General features: G+C 42.9%; 1 protein-coding gene across 1 annotated transcript in view; it reads right to left on the bottom strand.

Annotated features, from left to right (window-relative positions):
- CHN1 (chimerin 1) overlaps positions 1 to 17080 on the bottom strand; it is a 194131-nt gene that overhangs the window by 165362 nt on the left and 11689 nt on the right. The gene's annotated exons all lie outside the window — the stretch shown is intronic.

The raw sequence follows: 17080 nt of genomic DNA, 5'->3' as shown, positions 1-17080 counted from the left end.
ATTCTTTTATGTATCCCTGCTTGAGCAAAGGTAAGGGAACTTCAAGCATGCTTAGGCATGGTGGTCTTTTGTGTGTGTGTCAGTAACCCATCACTCAGAAAAGAGCAAGCCTTGGCCCAGCTAACCCGATGCCATTATCACTTTGCACGCTAGCGGTATATAGTCAATAATAGAATATTACGTCATTTAGCAATACCTGCAATTGAAGACCGATATTGATGGATTATAACCCGTGCCATGTCCATTAAGTAAACCCCAGCCCTGCTTGCCCCTGCTATTCTATTTCAGCTAGTCGCTGTTGGGCCAGTCAATCAGGAAAAGAAAGAAAGAAATCAATCCTTTTCTTTGCCCGGCTACTTTTAGCTCTGTGTGAGCTGTGCTATTAGTCATTTTGATGCCGTGAAGGAAGCAAAGCCATCAACCGATGAGGGTGTCTGGAGCTGGTTTGCTTGTTTAGTGCTCTGCCACTTGGTAAAAAAGGGGTTGTGTATAAAAGGCAGAGATAGCATGTTACTGAATACATTCATCTTGCATCAGAGATGCTTCAGAGTTCCTTTGAGCCTAGGTTCACACCGTAGCGTTGTGGGAACCAGCACAATTCCAGTGTAGGTTCCCGCATCGCTTCTCTCCAGCAGTCACTTCACACCGCCCTCTGCGGGTGTCAATACAATGTTAATGACACACCCAGAACGGATCACAGATTGCAGTGCGAACTGTGGATTCGGACAGGAATCGGATCGCATGGGTGAGAACACCCATGCGATCCGATTCCAGTGCATGAAAAAAAAGCCCCTGTACCTTTTTTGTGCAAATCCAATGAGAGTTCAGCCATACAACTGTATAGCTGAACTCGCATTGCACAGACATCGCATGCGATCGGCACAGCAGTGCAGGTGTGAATCCCATGCAATGTCGGTGTTCGCTATAGTGTGAACTCAGGCTGAAGCTACTCCGAACTGTTCTGCATTCCTACTCACTTGTTTTGGGAGAAAAACAAAAAAACAAAACATTTTGATGTAAAGCGATGCCCCCGTATACACATACGTTAAAAGAACTCACGAAGCAAAACACCCAATTTCTGGGGGAATGAAGCTAAATCAAAGAATGGCAGCTTCTATAAGCCAAATCATGAATGAGTTTTTCCCTGCCAACACACAATTCATCAACCATAGCTGAAAGACAGCAACACATGGCAGCAACTGTTCAGCACCATCTAGTGGTCATAAGATAAAAGTGACAAAACTGTAACACAATCTTTAACTATACCAGACTAAGTTTTTTTTTTTTTTTATTATTATAAAATGTTTTTGTCACTGACGCAGATTGCCTGTTCTGGTCATTAACTGTCTTGATTAATGGCCAAGGTGTTAGTTTTGTGCTCTGATCCAGCTGTCTGGAAGTCAGGCAAATGTTAAGATCACAGAGGGTCTATGAAATGGACTGGAAGCACAGGATAATATGGTAATTACCCCATCAGTTGTACACACAGCTCTGACTGTGAAGCTGGGGCAGGGGCCAAGATGCATTAGTAATGGAAGTCAGTGAACATGGACAATATCACTCAGCTCTTGGCTGCAGTCCACTAAGTGAAATATAGATCAGAAGATATTCTCCTCAGGCTGCTGGCTTCAGAAGATTTGTCCTTAACCTAACAAATATGGACAAGTCCATGGAAAAGAAGAAGATCTAAGAATAAAGCAGAATTAGACTAGACAGCTCTAAAAAGCAGAAGTCAAACCCCAGCAAAATGAAATTATAGTCCAAGGTAAACGGTTTGCAATTATCTATCAGTTACACATCATGCAAAATCTGGATTTATTTACATGTTAAAGTAGAACGATGGGCAAAACTTTTTTTTTTTTGGATAGAGTAAAGGAGGGTTATAACCAGTCAGATTTTTTTCTTTCGCCACCTCTGTCCTATTGCTGAGATTTCTCTTTCCTTCCTGTCCCATAGCCAAACAGGAAGTGAGAGGAAATCCCTGCAAATTAGGAGAATTTCTTGGGGGACCCCAGGTCAACAAAACTAGTGTCCCCATTGGAAGATTTCTCCTTTATTACTTTTCTGGGGACAACCCAAAATTTGGGATTTTCTTTTACTTTCATTTTCAATGATAAATGGTAAACGGACAAATAGAGAAGGTGATTCTTCCTATGGGGACACAGACAGCAATAAAAACCTGACAGGTGATCTAATCTCTCTTCACTCATATCCAAAAATTAAAAAAGGTTTTGCCTTTAGTTATACTTTAAAGAACACTGTAAAAACTACAAGTCACAGCAACATAACTGAATATTTTAATAGGTGAATGCAGGTCACCAGAAGTTCAGCCCCTCCTCCTTCTTCCCCCACCACCGGGCCATTCACTAACCGCAGCGTGTCTGCGCAGTAGGGAAGCCGCAAAGGCTTCACTGCCGGTTTCCCTTACAAGGAATGGTGGGGGCTGGGGTGCCCACATTGCGGGATCCCTGGACAGGCCAGTGTCCCAATATTAAACGTCAACAGCTACAGTATTTGTAGCGGTTGACTTCATTTTTTGATGGGGGATGGAGCTCCTCTAACATTATCCTTGCTTCATACCCAATGCAATGCTTAGGAGAGGACTGGGCACTTAAAGCGGAGTTCCACACAAAAATGGAACTTCCGCTTTTCGGAACCCTCCCCCCCTCCGGTGTCACATTTGGCACCTTTCAGGGGGGAGGGGGGTGCAGATACCTGTCTAAGACAGGTATTTGCACCCACTTCCGGCATAGACTCCCATGGGAGTCTACGCCACTTCCCGTCCTGACCGCGCTGTCTGCTGGGAACACACAGCTCCCAGGAGAGAGCGGGGACCACTGGGGACGCGTAGCGCGACTCGCGCATTCGCAGTAGGGAACCGGGAAGTGAAGCCGCAACGCTTCACTTCCTGATTCCCTCACCTAGGATGGTGGCGGCAGCTGCCGAGAACCGAGCGGGTTCTCGGCGTCCCCTGCCGACATCGCTGGACCCTGGGACAGGTGAGTGGCCATGTATTAAATGTCAGCAGCTGCAGTATTTGTAGCTGCTGGCTTTTAATATTTTTTTTTTTTGGCGGTGTGGGTGAACCCCCCGCTTTAAGTTACCCTTACATAGTAGGTGAGGTTGAAAAAAGACAAGTCCATCAAGTCCAACCTATGTGTGTGATTATATGTCAGTATTACATTGTATACCCCTGTATGTTGTGGTCGTTCAGGTGCTTATCTAATAGTTTTTTAAACTATTGATGTTCCCCACTGATACCACCACCTGTGGAAGGGAATTCCACATCCTTGCCGCTCTTACAGTAAAGAACCCTCTACGCAGTTTAAGGTTAAACTTCTTTTCTTCTAATTTTAATGAATGCCACATGTCTTGTTAAACTCCCTTCTGCAAAAATGTTTTATCCCTATTGTGGGGTCACCAGTACAGTATTTGTAAATCATATCCCCGCTCAAGCGTCTTCTCCAGACAACAAGCTCAGTGCTCGCAACTTTTCCTCATAACTAATATCCTCCAGACCCTTTATTAGCTTTGTTGCCCTTTGTACTCGCTCCATTTCCAGTACATCCTTCCTGAGGACTGGTGCCCAGAACTGGACAGCATACTCCAGGTGCGGCCGGACCAGAGTCTTGTAGAGTGGGAGAATTATCTTATCTCTGGAGTTGATCCCCTTTTTAATGCATGCCAATATTCTGTTTGCTGTTAGCAGCAGCTTGGCATTGCATGTCATTGCAGAGCCCATCTACTAGGACCTCCAGGTACTTTTCCATCCTAGATTCCCCCCCCATGTATAGATTGCATTCATATTTTTGCCACCCAAATGCATTTTTTTACATAGAACCTCATTTGCCATGTAGTTGCCCACCCCATTAATTTAATAATTAACCACCCTAGTGCCATGATCTCCAAACTGCAGCTCTTTGCTTGCCTTTATCTGGACCTGGGGCACTATTCCTTCGACTGACAGCAATGGTGGGACCCTATTCTCTTTATTGATACCAACAATGGGGCACTATTCTTGTCATTAAAACTAACGGTGGGGCATAGTTTACTGTCATCTATGTATTTTCTACTCTCACTGACCATAGTCTTGATCATGCTAAAGTCTAAAGGACAGTAAACCGGCCCTTTTAGAAAGTTTGGAGACTCCTGGTCTAGAGGATTAATGTCAAAAGATCTCAATATTGCAAAATGATTTTCCAGGGGTCAGCGACACAGTAACATTACAGGTTACATCCTGAATATGGGTGCAACATATTCCAAAAGGCGACTTTATTCTTCTGTTATTGGTACATAAATTGGAGGAAACCTCTCAAATGGTGACATAGCAATACAAGCACGAGGAAGAGTTAGAATATGTTTTTTACTGTCATGTCCCTGAGATAGAGTTGACAATAGATGACAGAGTATTTAACCTTTCCTTGCTCTACACAAATTAGGAATATGTTTTGCCCAGAGTTCTACTTTAAAATAAACTTGTCAAAGCTGAACACAATTTAAAAAGCGTTCATCAGTAAAGGTCACCATCAGTGAAGCTACATGTCAAAATAACCATTAGTTACAGAGATGGACAGATAAAATGATATGCAAATCAACGTTTTCTGTAAAATCAAGGTTAAGTCCACCCCTCTCTAAATCTTGGTTCTTAAAGTATGCAAGAATATATTCCAGACATGACACAGACAATACAGCAACAGTATCATTCTCCCCCCCCCCCCCCCCAAAAAAAAAAAAATCTATCCTGATTAAAAAGCAGTGAATGAGCTCCGGTCGTGACTTTGCCTAGGCTGAGATGATGTCATCAGACTGTTGCAGGCAGGTGGAAGCATTTCCTCACTTTTCTCTCCCACTGTGTTCAGACTGCAACACCAAGGCCCCTTTCACACTAGGGCGGGAGGTGCGTCGGCGGTAAAGCGCCGCTATTAGCGGCGCTTTACTGTCGTTTTAGCAGCGGTATTCGGCCACTAGTGGGGCGGTTTTACCCCCGCTAGCGGCCGAGAAAGGGTTTAAAACCACCGCAAAGCGCCTCTGCTGAGACGCTTTGCCGGCAGTATTACCGTGCTGCCCCATTGATTTCAATGGGAAGGAGCGGTGTGTACACCGCTCCTTCACCGCTCCGAAGATGCTGCTAGTAGGACTTTTTTTTTCCGTCCTGCTAGCGCACCACTCCAGTGTGAAAGCCCCCGGGCTTTCACACTGGAGACACAGCAGCGCCTGTTTCGGGTCGGTTTGTAGGTGCTATTTTTAGCGCAATAGCGCCTGCAAACCGCCCCAGTGTGAAAGGGGTCTTAGTATACAGATCAGCCATAACTTTATGACCACTAAAAGGTTAAAGTGGTTGTTAACCCACTAAGGTAAAATTACACTATCCTCAGTTGAGTCCTGTAATGTGCCCTGTGTCTGTGCCTTATAAAAATAATGCTACTATACACGTTTCTCAGCCTGACAGCTGCAGTAGGCGGGGCCAAGGATCCCCCACTGACGTCAGGAGGGGAGGAGAGGTGGCCCCGCCCACTGCAGCTGTCATGAGAGAGAGGAGAGAGGCGGCGAGTCACGTGACTGTCGATCAGCGCTCAGGTATATAGCATTTTTATAAGGTACAGACACAGAGCGCGTTAGATGAAGAGGATAGTGCAATTTTAACCATAATTTGAGCAGCAGGAGAGGAGAAAAGCAGGGAGGAGAAGGGCAGGGAGCAGAGCGGCACAGATTCAGAGCTGACAGGCGGGGGGGGGGGGGCGGAGAAGAGCACAGAGGAGGGAGTGGATAATGGAGGCACATAAACCGACCACGATGTCAGGGCTCAGCAGCCCTGATACACCATGGTCAGTTTACATAGGGAAGGGCAGAACCAGGCAGGATCAGCCATGTTTTTTAGGTGATAGAAGGGGCCAAATGACACAGCACAAGCACTGTGCTGTTATTAGTGCTTTAAAGGAACAGGATCTTTATTTTTTGCGGGGGCTAACAAATGCTTTAAAATGAATTGAGCACTGACTATTTTGTTACAATGGCATCTGAAAGTCAGTGGGATATATTAGGCAGCAAGTAAACATGTTGTCCCTGAAGTTTGTGTTAAAAGCAAAACACAGTTTGATGTGTATGGGGCTGCATAGCTGCAGACCAGACAAGGTGCCCATGCTAATCCGAGTTCACAGAAAAAAAGCGCCCACGATGGGCATGTGAGCATCAGAACTGGACCACAGTGCAATGGGAGAAGTTGGCCTGGTCTGATGAATCACATTTTTTTTTTTACATTATGTGGATGGCCGGGTGTGTGTGCACGTCATTTACCTGGGGGAAGAGATGGCACCAGGATGCAGTATGGGAAGAAAGAAAGCCAGCGGAGGCAGTATGATGCTTTGGGCAAAGTTCTGCTGGAAAACTTTGGGTCCTGCCATTCATGTGGATATTGCTCGACACGTACCACCTACCTATACATTCTTGCTGACCAAGTATACCCCTTTAAGAAAACGGTATTCCCTGATGGGAGTGGCCTCCCATCTTACCTTGCTCTTTTCAGCAAGGTAATGTGCCCTGCCACACCGCAAAAATGGTTCGAGGAACACAAGTTTGAGGTTTTGACTTTGTCTTTAAACTATCCAGATAGCAATCCACCCAAGCATTTGTGGGATGAGTTAAAAAAATTAGTTAGATCCATGGGAGGTTCCACCTCGCAACTAACAGAACTTAAAGGATCTGCTACTGACAGCATAGTGCCACAGCATACCTTCAGAGGTCTAGTGGCATCTAAGGCCCAACAGGTCAGAGCTGTTTTCGTAGCAAAAGTGGGGCCTACTCAATATTAGGTGGGTGGTTATAAAGTTATAGCTAATCAGTGTACATAGCAAATTACAAGGCGATAGGCTGTAACAGGGGATGATCTGTGTCAGACATTTGTGAACACAGGTAAATACTGCAGACACACCAGGATTTACACGATTGTGTCATCTCCGAGTCAGCATTCGAGTCTAAGAAAGCAGATACTGACCATGGATAATACTTGAACAAGGATGGTTCCTTCTGGAAAAAATGCCAAATGAAGACATTTGCAAGTGTGAAGCACTATGAGCAAGTTTAAAAAGACTAGCAGAGAAGCCTGTGCAGTGGCAAGGCCAAGCTCCAGTTTGAAAGAAATAGTCAATTACTACATTTCAATTTCAGTCGCCTATCTCTATGGATTTTTTGATTGTTTAGGTATGTCCCCTCCTCACTGAAGGGAATCTGTGTATATGAATTAATTTTATCAAATGCACTGTTAGACTAGAGGGCGCTGTGTTCCGGTGTGACCGCGGGAAAGCCGGGGTGAAAGAGAAGGACAGTCTTTCCCGGCAGAATCAACTACTCAATAAGGATATATCTGGAACATCCATCGCGGACATCAGGGAGCAGTGACCTCCATAATAAGCACTACAGGCCCACTACCCCTGTAGGGGTATCTGGATCCGGTGAGTAGGAATTCTGAAGGGGAAGCACAGAAGTCACCTGGAATAATATTTAAGCACCAAAGTCACCTTGATGTTGTCCAGATTTGATGCAGACACCACTATGCATATGGAACTTTTATATTTTTTCCTTTGTTCATTTTTTTCTTCTGCATACTAGAGACTTTGTGTTTTCTCTGCTAATTAGCCATAACTACCTAGGGACCACTGCACTAATTATTGTATTTGTCTTGGAGGATCCCATTAAGGGGGTTTTTGATTCCCACTGATGTGACAACCTGTAATTCCTATATAGATGTGATAGTGTTATATATGAATAGGAGGTGCTTTACATGTACATTTTTTCCTTATTCTCCTGTACACAGTCCTTTCCCATCTCCACAGCACTGCACACCTATCGAGCTATAGGCTGGGTTTTTAGGTTTATATACTATACCTCCTCTTTTTCACTTATTGAGGCAGGAAATCTTCTATATATATATCATTTAGCTCACTTATTAGTACAATTTAATATCTCTATTTGATTCTTTCCTTGATACAGCAGTTTTTTTAGGTAGCGCCATACACCCCTCTTTTCTTCATTTATATTCTAATCTGGGGCACTCCTTGTGAGTGTTTCCGTTTTCAGGGGAGGCAGCAACCTTTCCAGTTACAGTGTAGGCCTATCCTAAGCGCAGTGTCTTTTCTTATGTTTGTATAACACTGTTAGAATAGCCCAAGCTTTTGACAGATTTACTTTGAAGCATTTCTATGATAAAAATTTAAACTCATTCACGAGCACGATGTTTTATAATTATTTCTAACCTACTCCTATTACCCTGAAAAGGTCTTGAAGTTTGTACATTTACTTCCTTGATTTCTGTGACACATATTCACTATGTCCTGTGGGTAGGCACTGCTGTGTCACACATTTCACAGAGCCTGCCTTCTGATCTACAGAGGTGCTGAGAGGAGGAGTTTCAGGAGGCGGAGTCAGTGTCAGTACAAGAATCACAGCTTGCAGGCAGCAAGGTACCATGGGATATGTAGTAGTGAGATTTAAAAGTAAACAGCAGAGGAGAAGCTGCAAAGCATGCAGGAAATCCAGGATATTGTGGAATGAGATGGCCAGCAGACAGGCAGAACTCACTACATGAAAAGAGATTTTTCAATTAAGCTTATATTGGTTGTCAAAAATATCTTGTGCTTGTATTGTTATTACAATGCTGAGTTTATAACATGAAAGTGTATGTGACCATAAATCTCCTTTGAAAGAAGGCAGAGTAAGCCTGTTAAAGGATGTGGTTTTATTTAACCTGAAAGACTGGTGACATCTAGTGTGGGGAAATAATTACTGCAGGGGACAGCTTTGACTTGAAAGTGATTATTGCAGCAAACGCATTTTTTTTTTTTTTTCTTGAATTCTGCTTTAACTTCCAGCCATTGTCGTTTTCCCTTTTAATTGCAGACAATTCTGCTACAATGTACATAAGAAAACAATTTTGGGTGCAGATCCTTTATAACTATGTTGTTTCCACAGGGTACACAGAACCAGCAAACAGTGTTAGGATGGGGCCATGGAGCAAGTTGAGAATCTAGTCCCAAGCTGGCACGGGAAGGAGATTTATTACTAAAGAGCCTTGCAAGCCTAGCCTTTGGGTTACGTTGCATTGTGAGTCAATTGTTTTACCAGTCACATATCATGCAATGGGAAAAGGGAAATAATCCGATTTAAACACAAGATTATATAACCTCCCACCTTCAGCTCAGCATTTGTTATATTTTAGCTGGATCAGCACTTCCTTTCCTGTCAATTCAATACAGCCTGAAAACTTTCACTCACCCTTCCCTTGCTGTGTGAACAGAATACAGAAAAACAAAGTTACTTAACTTTCTTTTCTGGAGTCTTTCAGGACAGCCACCTTAGAGACCTTGGCTCCTTCCCTCTGCAGGAAACACCGTGCTAGCCATCTTTAAAATTTCCTCCTCCCCTGCTGGTTCTTCAGTTTTTTTTAGAGCACCTCCAGTCTGCTGGGGAGACACAAGAACGTGTGATAAACAGTCAACAAAATATCACAGTTCCTGTTTCAGGAAATCCCAAGTAAATTATATTATTCGGGTGGGTACCGGTGCTGTACTGAAAGACTCCTGGAAAGAACGTTACCAGTAAGTAACTTCGTTTTTCCCTTAATCGTCTTTCAGGACAGCCACCTGAGATGATAAACAAGCACTTTCCCCTAGGGTGGGACTACAGCTTGTAAGACCTTGCGTCCAAAGACTTGATCCTTTGTCGACAAGAGATCCACTCTGTAGTGTTTGACAAAAGGTATCAAAACTGGACCAGGATGCCGCTTTGCAGATCTGCTGCAGCGTTGCTCCAGCCCTCTCTGCCTGTGATGTTGCCATTGACCTTGTTGAATGTGCCCTAATACCATCTGGGTTCTGCATACCTCTCAAAGTATAGACCTGGCCAATAACCTCTCTAAGCCACCTGGCTATAGTGCACTTTGAGGCTCTCTGCCATTTTTTAGCCCCTGAAAATAAAACAAAGGAGGGAATCTGACTTCCTGAAAGGCTTGGTTTCCTTTTTTAAAAAAAAATGTAGGACGCACCTCCTTACATCTAACTTATGGCACTTAACCTCCTGTTCTCCAGAAGGATTTGTACAAAAGGAAGGTATAATAATATCCTGACCTCTATGGAATTTTGAGGCAACTTTGGGTAGAAAGGCCGGATCCATCTTAAAAACTATACGATCCGGGAAAATGTGAAAAAAGGAGGAGGAGGTGGTCTGGTTGATAAGGCTTCTATTTCGCAAACTCTCCTGGCAGTTGTGACCGCCACCAAAAAAAACTGCTTTAAGTGTCAGCAATTTTATTGGACAAGTTTCTTGCAATTCAAATGGGTCCCCCGTCAGGGTTTGTAGCACCAAAGACAGGTCCCATTTGGGAAAATGTGGTCTCTGTACTGGTCTTTGTCTGCTCAGAGCCTTAAAAAAAAAAAAAAAAAATCTAACTATCCATGGATTGGAAGCTAGTTTCTTTTCCTGATAAACAGAGATTGCCGACACTTGGCTTTTTAATGTGTTGAGGCTCAAGCCCTTCTGTGCTCCACATTGTAGATATTCTAGGACCGCCTCTGAGCTCTCTGCCTCACAGGAGTTCACTGTACACCAGTTGTTGAACAGTGTCCATACTTTATATATGGTGCCACTCTCTAATTTTTTACTATTCAGTAGTGTATTTGAGAAACCCTTAGCTTTCAACTGCTCCTCAGAAACCAAGCAGCGAGGTTACACATTTCTACTTGGGGACAACACACTGGGCCCTGAAAGAAGAGATCCTCTTGGATTGGTAGTAACCATGGGAGTTCTACAGCAAGTTCTTTCAGAATTGAGAACCATGGTGTTCTGGGCCAGTGTGGTGCAATAAGAATCATCAAGGTATTCTCTGTTCTGAATTTTCTTAGCACCGCTGGTACAAATACAGGCGGGGGGAAGGCGTAACACTTGGTGAACCTCTGTTTCTGTGCTAGGGTGTCCCCCCCCCCAGTGCTCTGTCCTTTTTCAGAGAAAATAAAGCTCGAGTTTTTGCGTTTTCTTTTGAGGCGAATAGGTCCACTTGCGGAATTCCCCATTTTTGTGTAATTTTGAACACCTCTTGATTTAATCTCCAGTCACTTTCTCTTAATTTCTTCTTGCCGAAGATAGTCGGCCAATTGATTCAGTTCTCCTTTTAGGTGTACTGCTGACAGGGAAGGGACAGGTTTTTCTGCCCCAATTTAGGATTTCCTCTGCCAGGGACCACAAAGTTCCACTCCTTGTTCCCCCTTGTTTGCTTACGTAGGCAACTACGGAAGTGTTGTCGGACCTGATCTGTAAGTGGTGGTGACCCTTCAGTTGTTCCTGGAAGTGTCTGAGTGCTAGAAGTGCCTTTAATTCCTTCCAATTCAATGATCTCTTCATTTGTTTTTCCACACTCCTTGTGTTATCCGTGGGCCCAAATGGGCCCAAATGGGCTCCCCAACCTATGCCACTTGCATCTGTAGTCACTATTTGGGTGACTGGTAAGGTCCACATCCGTCCCTTGGTTAAATTCTCCACCACCATAAAGACCTTTTCACTTGTGTTGGTATATGTACCTGTGTGTCTAGTGAGTCTCGTCTGTTATTCAATATTTTTAAAGATAAAGATTTGTAGTGGTCAAAAATGTAATCCCGCCCATTGTACCGCTGGGATATTGTCGAGGTTAATAGACCCAAAGCGGACATCGCCCATTTTACTGTGCATGGTCGGTTGTTCTGTAACATCTTCATTGCTTCTTGAATTTTTTGTACTTTCTTTGGGCAAAAACGCTTTGCTGTTTTGAATCTAGGATGTACCCAAAGTACATAATCTGCTGGGAGGGAAGCAGATTGGACTTCTCTATATTTAGCAACCACCCTAGTTTTTGTAGAAAATCTTGGGTGTACCTCAGATCTTTGGTTAGTTATTCTGGAGTGGTTGCAAAGATCAAGTCGTCTAGATAGGAGATGACTGCGATGCCTCGGCGTGTCGCCGGGGGTTCTGTCAACACTTTTGTGAATATCCGAAGGGAAGAGGAAAGACTGAAAGGAAGAGCCTGAAACTTAAGGTGGAACGTCTCTTACTTTGTTTTTATTGCGAGTCTTAGATATTTTTGGCAATTTTAATCTATTGGGATGTGCAAATATGCATCCTTTAGGTCCAGGGAAGCCATGTAATAATTTGGGTGTAATAGTGCTTTTACAGAAAATATTGAGTCCATCCTGAATTGTTTGTAGGTCACTGATCAGTTTAAAGGTTTGAGGTTTAGTATTGGTCTGAATTTTTCCAAGGACTTCTGAACCACAAACCCGTGGGAGTAGAAACCCTTGCAGATTCCTTCTTGTGGCACATAGCTTACCACTTTTTGTTCTATTAAATGGGGTTAGTGGTGGTGAGGTAAGGGGAGCTCCTCCCCAGGTCCCCTGTGGCTGGAGCTGGCCTCTGTTGGAGCAGTCTGCATCTCCACTTCCGACATCGCTAGTGCCACCAATGGAGCCTAATGCTGTCTACAGCAAGCGTGGCTCCTCTAAAGCCTTTGCCTGGCCCCTTCTTCAGTGATCCGCGTCTGGAACCGGAAGCCGCGGGTCAACTGGAAGTGTCCGCCCCTTCCACCGGTTGTGACATTACCCGTCTGAATTTTACATCTATTGAGCCCATCGCGGCTCTCCACACTGTGGACACCTGAGGGGCTTGGGCAGGTCTGTGGGGACCGGACCTCCTCTTACCGCACCCAGCGCTGAATTGGGGCTCCCTCTGCTTTCTCCTGCATTCAGAACTGTGGAGGGTGGCGTATTTGGCAGGTAAGCCTTTAGGCGAGTTTGTCCTAGGAGTTCTGTACCCCTTTTCCAGGACATCCATCCTGAGCTTCACTGGCTCGCTGGACTTGGTTCCATGCGGTGTCTGCCCTCTGTAGGAAACACAATAACTGAAGGAACCAGCAGGGGAGGAGGAAATTTAAAGATGGCTGGCGCAGTGTTTCCTGCAAAGGGGAGGAGCCAAGGTCTCAGGTGGCTGTCCTGAAAGACGATTAAGGGAAAAGAAGTATTAAGGAAGCTGGAACAAAAAGCATATTATAGACAATATACACCTCCAGAAATACAGCGCACCACAGAGGATTTTCAGACTTGGAAGGTGGCAGAATCAAAATTAAATTTTGAAGATAGATAGACAAATTTCCAGGGTATAATGTTATAGCTTAAAGAACGTTACACCATTATTTTATATCCCCATGTGCATGTTGTATCATGTACTTAAGTTAAAACTATCCTATTCTCCTTGCAATGCTTCATTTATGTAAAATACCTGGTGACCCAGCCAGTTCTCCTGCTTTCTTATTTCAAACAGACAATGCTAGGCATGAGAGCACTACACCTCCTCGTGGTCAATTTTTTGGCTGTTCTGGGAGAACAGCCTGGCTGTCCTCCAATGATCAGACTTGTGCTGAAACACGACCCTCCCAGACAGCTATGCACTGGAAGGATCAGTGTGCTGCTGTCTCTCTACCCCTACCTCTCCAAGCCCCTTATGCAGTTGGGAACAGAGATTATGTGATCACAAAAGAAGAAAGGTATTTATAATGATAGATATTACACACAAAAATGTTTTGCCTTTCACTTCTATTTTAAACTGACAGGGTTTTGAACGTATCTGTCTTCACTGCTCTAGGGATAAAAAGGTACCATTTCCACCATCTATAGTATCCTTAATGGGTCATCCTCTATGGACAAAACCACTTCAAAGATACAATGGGAAACTGAACTTGGGGAGGAACAGAACATGGAAGACTGGCTAGAGATTCGCTCTAACATGCATAAATGCACCAGATCTGTCGCTATTAAAGTGGTTGTAAACCCCCACATATACTCAGTGAAGTGACTAGCCTCAGATGATACGCATATGAAAAATCATACTACATAAAAGTCTTGTATGTCTGCAAGCTTCCCCTTTCTACACCCTTTTAAAAGTGCAGATTGTGTTAAAAAAAAATCTTTCTTCATCTTTCAGCAGTACATAGGGGTGGGTGGAGAGACTGCATTTACACTGTGTGAGAGCTGATTGGAGGAAAGGGACACACTCACCACCACATAGGCAGAGGAAAGAAGGAACATGCAGAGCTGTATTCTGAATAGGCAAGCTCCCTGCTCATCTCCCACTAAGCTCCCTCCCCAACACAAATTTTTAGCTCATATAATCCCATGTGCCGGAGAACGTGTCAGAAGTAACTCATGCTGATAACAGAGGAACAAAGCACCAGAAAGAAGCGACACTTAGAGCTATGGAGAGAGATAAGTAAACACTGCAGATATATGTGCTTAGTTCAAATTTCATGAATGGGGTTTGCAACCACTTTAAGGAAACAATAGTAAAATTACATACAAGCAGTTATTGTACCCCGTTCAGACTTCAGGGTATTCTCCCTGAAATGAGTGAGGCATGCTTCCGAGGATGCTGAGATAGAAGTTACCTATTTACATATGCTATTTTTCTGGGCTATCTCCCTTACTTGGGGGATCTCTCTCAGTTTCATGGTCCCAAATTATTCAAAGGATGGAAGTCATCAAACTGGTCGAAAATTTTTGGGGAAGAAGAGGAAGAAGAAAGAAGAAGAAAGAAGAAACTGCTAAAAAAAAAATCTAAAAAAAAATCTAAAAAAAATCAAAAAAATCTAAAAAAAATCAAAAATCTAAAAAAATCTAAAATCTAAAAAAATCTAAAATCTAAAAAAATCTAAAATCTAAAAAAATCTAAAATCTAAAAAAAATCTAAAATCTAAAAAAATCTAAAATCTAAAAAAATCTAAAATCTAAAAAAATCTAAAATCTAAAGATAGTTTTCTATCTAAGATACATTAATATTCAGCATGAAATAAAGCTTATCTAACATGAGGCTGTATATTCTGCAATGTTTACATTTTTGGTAAACTCATACAATGAATGCAAGCTGAGATCACATGCACTGCATTCACACAATTTCACAGTAACCACGAGATAAAACAAAGTTCAGGAATATTTCTTTAACCCATTGTTTTGCAAATCTATGTACACTACAAACTGTATGATTGAATCGGTTCCGATATCGCTGTTTTACTAACATGACAGCTTATTATTCTAAATAGTAAAACCTTCATTTTGTTTGCAAATATTAAAGATTCTAAACTACCAGGAAGAATAAGTCCTTACATTTAAAGAGCACCTGTCATTTCAGATCCATCATGGCAGCACCTGTTAGCGGGCATCCACTCACCTGCTGTCGTCACGTCCCTCACTTTGTGTCACTGCCACATCACCAGCCGCCCCATTAAAGTGAATGGGACTGTCAGAGAGTCAATGGTGGGTCAGAGGAGGAGCCGCTGCGTGACAGAGATGGCAGTTGCTCTTTAAAAATTATGATTGAAATAGAGTTGATTTAAAGCAAGCCTTTTTACTAGTGATTTAAATCGACTTGATTTAAATCAAATCCATCCTGCAGTATAGTGCTTTTTTTCCCCAAATAAACATTTTTTATGCAGCCACAATACCTCCACTTTGCTAAAAAATTGCTAAGGAAACAATTCAATTAACTTCAGACACAGCAGTCGTGTATTTTTGCAAATGTAATAAAATACCACAGTCAACATTGGGAAGGAAAATATGTGCAAGAGACCGACATAAATGAGTAAAACATTAAGCATTCACTAGGCAACTACACATCTATATTATAGCTATACTAGGCCAAACCCACTATCATGGAGCTCTTCATACCTGTAACTCAAAAGGGCTCAAAGTATAGCCAAAGCTATTTTGGCTATACTGCTCCTATGGATCACAGGAGTGCAGTTAGTTCTGCACTCCTGTGACCCGTTTTCAGCCTACAGGGGGCTGAAGCCCACCGTCAGCTGACATAACAGAGCCAGTCCAGGCTCTAAAAAGATCCCAACCATATGGCCGGGATCCACCCAGAACCCTGGACTGGAAGCTGGCTCAGCCTCTCAGTGGTCGGCCGAAAGCCTGAGCCAGCCCCTCCCGCCCCCCTCCACAGCCCAGCGCTCCAGTGGAGGGGCAGAGCACAGAGGTGCTGACTGACAGTCACTGGCTCTCTGCTCACAGAATGCTGAGAACTAAGCGATCAGCAGTTCTCAGTGCAGAGCCAGCGGGGGATCGCTGCTGCATCCACCTAGGAGAGTATAATTTTTTTTTTTTTTTTTTTTTCTAAATGCCGAACTTCTCTTTTTACCTTTCTCATTACAAATATGCCTGTCAGGATTTCAATAGATATGAACGTAGTAATGATTTGTGGCTGTTCTGTCTATTCAAAGACAAATGAGCTACCTTACTATAAAAATGCAGAAGAATAGCACCTGGCAGAAAAACATCTGCAAGTTAAGAACTGTACAGTAGATTGCGTTGCACATTATCAACATATTTTGATGGTGTTGGATACTGTGTAGAAACAAGCACTGTCCTGTTATTTAACAAATTCTACAAAGACCTCAGAGCACTTGATCACGTAACTGACAAAAGTATAGGCATGTCTATGCGTCTCAGTATAAATCGAAAGGAAAACCTGCACACTGATGATGTCTTTGGGAGTAAAACTTGAATCAGCTGACAAGGTTCAACATATGACCCTGCCACCAGGACCAACCCTATAACATGTTTCACCCGATGGACTTAAAGCCTTTCTCCATGTTTATTTGCTTGTTATCCGGGACAATTTTTTCGCACAGTAAAATTAGCATTTTCTGCTAGAAAATTACTTATGCCCCCAAAACTTCATCTTTTCTGAAAGCAGAGGCCCAGGAGAATAAAGAAGTGGCTGGTGCAATTTTTTATGTTACAATTTTAGTGTCATTTATCAAATGCAAATTTTCAGGAAAAAAAAAAAAAACACACTAAAATTAATATTAGTGTAAACAATTTTATGGTAAGATAATAAAGATGATGTTGTGTCCAGTAAACCGATAACAATCATGTCAATATTTATAATTGTACAGGCCCGTGAAATGGCAACAAACTACGGTACAATATAAGAAAACAGCACTTTTACCAAGACAAACTAAGTAAACATTAATATATTCAAAAATTGTATGCGATATCAAATCATATTTTCTAAA

This window comes from Aquarana catesbeiana, linkage group LG06 (genome assembly GCF_042186555.1).
Source record: "Aquarana catesbeiana isolate 2022-GZ linkage group LG06, ASM4218655v1, whole genome shotgun sequence".
NCBI classification, from domain to species: Eukaryota; Metazoa; Chordata; class Amphibia; order Anura; family Ranidae; genus Aquarana; species Aquarana catesbeiana.
This window is presented reverse-complemented; position numbering and strand designations above follow the sequence as displayed.